General features: G+C 39.7%; 1 long non-coding RNA gene across 1 annotated transcript; it reads right to left on the bottom strand.

Annotated features, from left to right (window-relative positions):
- Window positions 1-2,580: 2,580 nt before the first annotated feature.
- LOC120222072 lies at window positions 2,581-9,556 on the bottom strand. Its single transcript, XR_005525956.1, has 3 exons — window positions 9,395-9,556; window positions 8,934-9,076; window positions 2,581-2,610 (listed from the first exon to the last, which is right to left on the bottom strand). It is a non-coding gene; the product is annotated as an uncharacterized LOC120222072 (long non-coding RNA).
- Between the last annotated feature and the right edge of the window lie 25 nt (window positions 9,557-9,581).

Here is a 9,581-nt window from a genome sequence, read left to right as displayed (position 1 = left end):
CTCCTCGCTGTCAGCACAAAGCCGAACATGGGGCTCAAACCCACAAACTGTGAGATCATGACCTGAGCCAAAGTCAGACATGCAACCAACTGAGCCACCCAGGTGCTCCTATCCCTCTTCTTTTCAAGTAAGCTCACACCCAATGTGGGGGCTGAACTTAGGACCCTGAGATCACAAGTTGTATGCTCTACTTATGGAGCCAGCCAGGTGCCGTCATTCCTTTTCTTATCAGGAGCACTTGAAGGCTGGCTTTTCTGAGTCTCAAAAAAATATTGCAAAGTAGCAAGCAAACAATTTTTCTGGACAAAAAACAAGATATAACAATCTTGCAGAATGTTGAATGCTAGCTGTAACTTGCTCAACTTACCTTTGAGGATAAAACTATAAAGGCCGTGAAGTTCTATGCTATAGGAAAACCACTGACAATTTATCCAGCCCATTTTTTTTTTAAGTAAAAGAAGGACTGTCATGGATAAACAGGCCCACAATCTTGATGTGCAGCGATTCTTAGAATTCTCCTATATCAAAGGAATATTAGATTCTACCTACTCGAGGCCAAAAATCCAAAAACTCCCTTTCAGTTATGCCTAAAATCCCAAAACTACAGAGTCTTATTTCTGAAATTTTAATACATTACTCAGTTAAAAAAAGATAACCTTGAGATGATGTTCTAAATATGTCCATCAACGTGCCTGTCATGCCTGACTTTCCCTTCTAGCTTCAACTTAACTGACCAAACTCTCGGCTCAGGGAAACAGCATTGGGTTGCTCTCCTGGAAGAGATAGGCACCTGGCCAGTTACCTAGAACCTGGCCTAGAATACAAGAAATTCTACCCATAGAAATAGAAGTTACTGGCTAAGCCAAGATTCCTTCTCTTGGAAATCTGAACTGGAAGTATGATAGGAACTTGCTGGTTGCTATTGAACAGAAAGAATCAAAGGAAAATGTCACTTGAATGACTAAGACTGAGGGGTCATAAACTCCTGCTGCTCAAGTTCCCATAGCTACCCTAAATCCAGACTATCTCCAGCTCCAACCTTATTAAGGCCCATTCTTTAAATAATACTGATTTTCTTGAGCTAACTTGGGTGGATTTCTCTACCTTCCAAGTATACCAGGCCTAGCTAGAATAGAAGAGTAGTGTGAATTCTAACATCTTAGTGTGAATTCATTAACTAGCTTCTTTTTCTAGTTAAAGGTCAACTGGGAGATCTCTCTGATTCATATTAGCAAAATATCTAGTTAGAGTACATATAAATCAAGTCTGAGTAGGTGTCCCAAACAGCTAAGGGATTGTGGCACAGAAGCATTAGGCACCTGGAACGCTGTGATGTCTTCTAATGTGTGAATTTGGCTAACCTACAGTCCTTACTTATTCAAACAAATACCAATCTAGGTGTTGCTATGAAGGCTTTTATAGATATGCTGAAAGTTCACAATAATTGACTTTGAGACTGTCCTAGATAAGCCGGGTAGATCTAATTCAATCAGTTGAAAGGCCTTAACAGCAGAATCTAGGTTTCCCTGATGCAGAAGAAATTCTACCTGTGGTTAGCAACTTCAGCCTCTGCTGGAATGTTCCAGCCTGCCCTTACTGATGGTCTGCTCCTCAGATTTTGGACTTGCTTAGCCGGTGTCCACAACTGCATAAACCCAGTTCCCTGCAGTAAATCTCTTAATATGTATCTCCTACTGGTGTTTCTCCAGTTAAAACCTCAATATAAATGCCAGAGGTAAATTTCACCATTCATTTGTTCAAAAAATATTTATTGAGGACCTATCAATAAATATTTAATGAGGACCTAGTCTATACCAGACATTATTTTATTTTATTTTTAATTATGAAGCACACTGTATCCACAAAGACTGTGTACAAATTCCCACACAGCTGCTACTACTCAAGAATATTATCAGTGTTTTGACTTCAGTGTGCATTGCCTCAATTATCACTCCACCAGTTGTATTTGAAATATCCACTGTTTCGAATTTTGTGTTAATTATTCCCTCTTTATAGTTTTACTATATATGTATGTAATCATCAAGTATATTGTTTAATTTTACTTTTTTTAACTTTTATGTAAATAGAATCATCCCAGTTACAGTCTTCTATAACTTGTATGTAGTTATCACTTGTTCTTTTTTTAATTTCAGTATAATATACAGTGTTTTATTAGTCTTCGGTGCACAATACAGTGATTTAACAATCTATCCATTACTCAGTGCTTATCATAATAAGTGTACTCTTAATCCCCTTCACCTATTTCATCCATCACCTACTCACCTTCCCTCTGGTAACCACCAGTTTGTTCTCTATATTTAAGAGTCTGGGGTGTTGTTTTTTGTGGGTTTTTTTTGTTTTTTTTTTTCTTTGTTTCTTAAATTACACATACGAATGGACTCACATGGTATTTGTCTTTCTCTGATTTATTTCACTTAGCATTATACTCTCAACATCTATCCATGTTGTTGCAAATGGCAATCTTTCATTCTTTTTATGACTCAGTAATATTCCATTGTATATATACAACCACATCTTCTTTATCCATTCATCTCCTAATAAGGGATAGACACTTGGGTTGCTTCCATATCTTGGCTATCGTAAATAATGCTGCAAGAACACAGGAGTGCATATATCTTTTAGAATTAGTGTTTTCACACTCTTTGGGTAAATACCCAGTAGGAGAATTACCAGACATTATTTTAGATGCTGGGAATACAATGTTGGAAAAGACGCAGTCCTCATGGAGCTTACATTCTTCGAGGAAGAGATTAAAAACTGTGTGTGTGGGGGGGGGTACGCCTGGGTGGCTGAGTTGGGTAAGCCTCCAACTCCAGCTCGGGTCACAGTCCCATGGTTTGTGAGTTCGAGCCCCATATCAGGCTCTGTGCTGACAGCTCAGGGCCTGGAGCCTGCTTCAGATTCTGTCTCCCTCTCTGTCTGCCCCTCCCCTACTCATGCTCTGTCTCTCTCTCTCTCTTTCTCTCAAAAATAAACAAACATTTAAAAATTAAAAAAAAATAAACCTCTGTGTGTGTGTGTGTGTGTGTTTGTGTAATTTCAGGTACTGTCAAACAATATGAAGAAAAAGCACAATAAGGGGGGGAGTGGGCAGGATGGAAGCATAGGATGGGAGCACCTAGCTGGCTCAGTCAGTGGAGCATGCTACTCTTAACCTCAGGGTCATGAGTTTGAGCCCCACGTTGGGCATAGAGATTGCTTACTAACAAAAAAAAAACTTTTTTAAGGATGAATAGGATGAACAGAAAAGGCAAGATCTCTGAGAGGATGACATTTGAACAGATATTAAATGAAATAAGGGAATGAGGATTGGGGAGAAGAGTATTCCAGACATAGAAAGAGCAAATGTTGTGCCAAGGTGGGAATAAGTGTGTGTCCAGAGTGAAGTAAGGGGAAGGGGGAGAAGAATGGCATGAGATGAGTTGGTATCACAGGTGCCTGACAGTAATTCATTGTTGAATGAATGAATGAATGAATGAATAAATGTTGAATCAAAGTATCTTCCAAACTTTCCTGCTTTACTCCCCCTCTGTTAGCTAATACAGAGAGAGCAGCCACATAGTTTTTGCTACTGTATTCTCAGTGATAGATGTACATTAAGAGTAGAAAACATTGTCATTAATGATTCACCATAGGCTGACTGTTGTCACTAGCTAAACTAGGAAATTGGTAGGAGGGAGAGGAAGGTGGTATATGAGGACCAGAGAAATAGGATTTCTGAAGGAGGGTAAGGAATGTTGGGCAGACTAGGGTCCTTGGGTCAATGATAGGTGTTGTATAATCAGCAGGTACCAGAGTCAACAAATTGGCAATAGCATAAATAACAATAGCTACCATACAAAGCTCAGTTTTTGATGCCACCCAGAACCCAAAGAGACCTACTAAGCATAGTGCTTCCTTCTTAGTAGTAGGAGGTACAAGATGCAATAGTTGTTCGATACTTTGGAAGGAATGTCCAGGTATGCCCCAGGCCACTATGTCCCCAAAACAGTGGTTCTCAGCTAGGGGTAATTTTGTCTTCCAGGGATACTTTGGCAATGTCTAGAGACATTTTTGGTTCTCACAAGTCTATTCTCTTCCTAGAGGATCCTCCTTCCTATACCCCCACATTTCCTCTACTCTCTGTCACTTCGCTAAATTCTCATCCTGTAAGACTTGCCTAGTATCACCGCAGCCAGAAACCTCACCCTAGGAGATATAGATTGTATGCTTTGATATTTCTGTGCCATGCTCCTAAAATACCACAGATATATCTAAGTAATTACTTTGTATTATCATTGTTTCTGTGTATATCTATCTCCCTGAATTGGACTATAACACCTACAGCAACGTAAAGGGAGAGATTACTGGTATCTAGAGGTCAGGGATACTGCTCAACATCCTATGTTGCAAAGGAAGCTCCCCCAAACTAGAACTTTTCTAGCCTAGGTTGTCAGTTGTGCCACAGTTGAGAAACCCTGCCCTAAAGATATCACCAATGGGACAGACCCTTTCTTTTCTTTGGGTTTATCTTCCACCTTCTGGAGCCTATATGTCTTTCCAACCCCTCCAAGTATTGACCATTTCCTGAACATTTAGTCTTATTAACAGGATTAACACAATGCCATCAACATAGTGGACCAATGTTTCACTGAATGTCCAGATGTCCATGTTGCTTAAGACTACATTATGATACTTATTATGACTGACTCTATTAGGGGGGAGTTAACATAATTCAGGGATAAAACTTAAAATGTATACGGTTGTCCACACCAAGAAAATGCACACTGTTTTAAATCCTCCTTATTGTTGGGGATGGGAAACAACTCTTTGATCAGATCAATACTTGCCTACCATGTACTTGAGGTCATGTTAATCTCTTAATCTTTTCTAGATACCACATCTGGCACAGCAACCGCAATTGAGGCTACTACCTGGCTGAAAGTGATAATTTACTGTCATACTCCAGGATCCGTATAGCCTTTGTAAGGGCCTGATGTTAATGTAAATATAATGTGGACCACCATCCTTGCATGCTTTAGGTCTTTAAGGTACTAATCTCTGCCACATTTCCTAGGATATACTAGCATTTATTTATTTACTATCTTGGCAGGGTGTTGGGGGAGCTATTCAGTATCCTTGCCTGCTATGTTCTTATCCCATAGGCTATGGAACCTATATGAGAGTTTAGCCAACTGCTAATTATGTTCATCACAATTATACATTTAGCAAGTTGAGAAATAATACTTGGCATTGTGAGCCAGACTTGGGCCAGGACAACATTTATGACCCTATAAACCACCATTCTTTTTAATTTTTTAAATTAAATTTTATTAATGTTTTTAATTAATTAATTTATTTATTTATTTTTGACACACACACACACACACACACACACAGCATGAGCAGGAGAGGGGCTGAGAGGGAGACACAGAATCCGAAGCAGGATTCATGCTCTGAGCTGTCAGCACAGAGCCTGATGTGAGGTTCAAACTCATGAACTGTGAGATCATGACCTGAACCAAAGTTGAATGTTTAACCAACTGAGCCATCCAGGCGCCCCTATAAACCACCATTCTAACAGAGGCCACTATAACACTTTGGGTATCAATGTCAACTTGGACACTGTGTGGACACAGCCCTCAAAATATTTGGTTATTCCACTTTTCCCAATGTATAGTTACAAGAACAAATGATAGGTACCTTTGGAGAAGTACTAGGGGATTTCATTAACACATACTGTGGTGTTACATGATCTAGCTTCTAACTGGAATAACTGCCTTCAACCTCCTGAACATCCACCCTTGATTTCCCTTGGTTGTAATAGATTGAATAATACCCCTGTACACTGTCCATCAATTTGCCTCTACGGAAATCCTACTGTATCAACCATCTAAATATCATTCTGCAGGTCAGGATCTTCCAGGAAGCCATTCCAACCTTGTGCTAATCATAATTGTGCCCACCTTGCTTCTGATAGTTAAGCATCACCAGGCGGCCTCTATTTGGGGATACCATCATCCCATTGCTATCATGGAGCTCAGCTCTATAACTTTATCTGCTACTATCACCAAAGGCCTGTAAAGAACAACCACCATGACTAACAGTGCTTTGCTGAGCCATATTGAGTCTGGGGCAAAAAGAAAAATCAGAAATATTGACCCTGTCTTTAATATTTTGATATCTTGTTCATATGGATTTTTCGCCATTTGATTTTTTAATATTTTTAATGTTTATTTTTTATTTTTAACATTTATTCATTTTTGAGAGACAGAGTGTGAGTGGGAGAGGGGCAGAGAAAGGAAGGCACAGAATCTGAAGCAGTCTCCAGGCTCTGAGCTGTCAGCACAGAGCCTGACGCGGGGCTCGAACTCACAAACCATGAGATTGTGACCTGAGCTAAAGTCAGACGCTTAACTGACTGAGCCACCCAGGTGCCCTTAATGTTTATTTGAGAGAGAAAGAGAGAGAGAGAGAATGCACAAGAGGAGGGGCAGAAAGAGAAGGGGAAAGAGGATCTGAAGCGGGCTTTGTGCTGACAGCTCAAAGCCTGGAGCCTGCTTCAGATTCTATGTCTCCCTCTCTCTCTGCCCTTCTCCTGCTCATGCTCTGTCACTCTCAAAAATAAACATTAAAAAAACTTTTTTAATCCAAATAATGCCTTTTTAAATCTTTTATTTTTTTTCTCTTTAGATCTTTTAAATCTAATCAGCATGGGTGGTAGCTACACTTATGGTGAATATACCATAATGCATAAACTTATCCAACTTATCTAATGTAACACTGTGTATCAACTATACTCAAAGGAAAAAAAAATCGACCTCAGTCTCCTGTCCCCTTCCTCCTTATTTGACATTTGTTGAAGAAATTGGGGCATTTGTCCTATAAAATTTCCCATATTATTAGGCAGATTGTATCTCCATGGTGTCATTTAACGTGTTCTTCTATCCCCTGTATAAACTGGCTTATTTGAAAGCTTCACCAGATTCAGATTCAATTATTTTGGCAAGAATATTTAATATGTGATATTGTGTCAAATAGATTTTTGACAACATAGTTTGTTTGGACTCTAAGATATTGCTTCCTATAGATCTCTGCTGAGTTTTATTACCAATCTTTTTATGTTGATAGACCTTTTGACCCTTAATTTATGGAAGCACTGTCATCTACTGAAACTGAACATAGTTTATTATCACCTTTAAGCTTATGACATTATTTCCTTTGCTGACAAGTCAGATGAGTACCATACACTGTCATCTATCACAAAGATTCTTTTATTTGCCTTAAAAGTTTTTTTTTAAATTGGGGGACACTTGGATGGCTCACTTGGTTAAGTGTCTGACTTCAGCTCAGGTCACGATCCCATGGTTCATGTGCTCGAGCCCCATGTTGGGCTCTGTACTGACAGCTCAGAGCTTGCAGCCTGCTTCAGATTCTGTCTCTCTCTCTCCCCTCCCCAACTCATTCTCTTTCTCTGTTTCTCTCTTAAAAATAAACATTAAAAAAATGTTTTTAAGTTTTTTTAAATTGATAAACTACTTAATTGAGTGACCCAATTCAGTAGGTATTTTCACATGTCTATTTTCACATGTCTATTTTCACATTTTCACATGTTGAATGAGAAAATGTTTGGCAAATTTAATAAAAGAAAACCTTTGCGCATCTGAGTGACTCAGTCAGTTGACCATCCAACTCTTGATTTTGGCTCAGGTCATGATCCCAGGGTCATGGGATTGAGCCCCACATTAGGCTCTGTGCTGAGCATAGAGCCTGCTAATGATTCTCTCTCTCTCCTTCTGCCCCTCTCCCCAACTTGAGTTCTCTTTCTCTAAAATATATATAATTAAAAAAAAAGTAAGGTGTTGTAGCACCTGGGTGTCTCAGCCAATTAAGCCTCTGACTTTGGCTCAGATCATGATCTCACAGTTCGTGAGTTCAAGCCCCACATCAGGCTGTGCTGATGGTGCGGAGACTACTTGGGATTTTCTCTCTCTCCCCCCTCTCTCTCCACCTCTTCCCCACTTGCGTACTCACTCGTGCGCTCTTTCGCTCTCAAAATAAACAAACAAACAAGACCTTACATTAAGTACTTAAGCACATCATGTACTGATAAATATGTTTAAAAGACTTTCCAGTTAACTATACCAATAATTTGAAATAGAACTTAGTAGGATGTGGCAGTGTAATGCGTATTATTTTTTAGACAACTGGTAACAACTGGTTTGTGAGCAGAGGTTTAATTTGATAAAAATGTGTTTTAAGGAAGACATTACTGGAAATATTAAAGTCAGAGTAGCAGGGATTGTGTATTTGAAGATAATTTAATACAGAATCGTTTGGATGCAGCTACACAACCACCTCAACAAGTACATTATGTTTTGTATAGAAAAATGTTTGATAAATGTTGTAGCTGGTGATTTAAAATCATTCCACAAAGCATCTAGTAAGGGATGATTGCAATGAACAAAGCAAGAGTAGAAAAATAATAAAAAATAACAAATTCCCTATATCATTATTTATATCACCCTCAAAATTGTCCTATATACACACAGCAGCTGGAATATTTCTGTGAATGTAGATCAAGTCACTATTCTGCCCTCAAACTTGCTTCACTTCCCTTCACACTTAGAATAAAATCCAAAGTTAGTACCATTGCCTCCCAGGCACTATGATAAAGTCCTCACTACCCTTGACCTCATTTCTTACCTTACTCTTTCGCTGTGATCCAAAGCCCTTGTTCTTCATAAAACAAGGCAGTATTATGTTTGGGGCCTTTGCACTTGCTATTCCACCTGGAGTTATTTCCCCCCCCCCCAATACTCACATAGTTCATGTCCTCACTTTAGGCCTTTGTTCAGTATCACCTCCTCAGAGCCCCATTTGACCACCCTATATAGAATAGCACCCCATCTTACCCCTGTCCACCTCCTTACCTTGATTTTTTTTCTATAACACTTGCCCCACATTTGTTGATTATATTTAATCAACTATCGCATTTACTCCTCAAAACTGTATTCAGTAGGTAGTACTGCTATCCAGTTTACAGGACATTGAGGTACAAAGATTAAATAATGGCCTGGGAACAAACGGAGGAGAAGAGAATGTCAAGACCTGATGACTGACTGGTTCCTGAAATGGGTAAATTAAAGCAAAATTGTCTGGTTTGTCTGGACTATGGGAAACCCACACTTATACACGAACAACTAAAATGTTGGCCACACAAGAGGAAGGCATATAGAACTGAGTCCCTTCCCTAGGGACATGACCTTATATTGCCCTCGCAACAACCTCACGGGGTAAGCACGGCAAGTACTGTATTAGACAATCATTAAACAGCAAGACTGACGGCCAGACTTCCCAACCAGGAACGATGGCAGTCCGGCTCAGCACTCACCGGTTTGGACAGTTATATAATGAACACCCAGAACCTAAAACTTCCTCCCGCCCTTGGGCTGGGCTCACGTGCGGAGCCTCGCGACCTCAAACAGCGCCTAAGACAACGTTGGCGGTTGGCGAATCCGGAGAAGAGTTCTAGCGCGGGAGGTGGAGTGAGAGGTCACGGTGAGTCTTACGTAAAAGAC

The sequence above is a fragment of the Hyaena hyaena genome, unplaced genomic scaffold (assembly GCF_003009895.1).
Source record: "Hyaena hyaena isolate Hyena2069 unplaced genomic scaffold, ASM300989v1 scaffold_832, whole genome shotgun sequence".
In the NCBI taxonomy this organism is placed as follows: Eukaryota; Metazoa; Chordata; class Mammalia; order Carnivora; family Hyaenidae; genus Hyaena; species Hyaena hyaena.
Note: the sequence above shows the minus strand (reverse complement) of the source record. Positions and strands in the feature narration are given on the sequence as shown.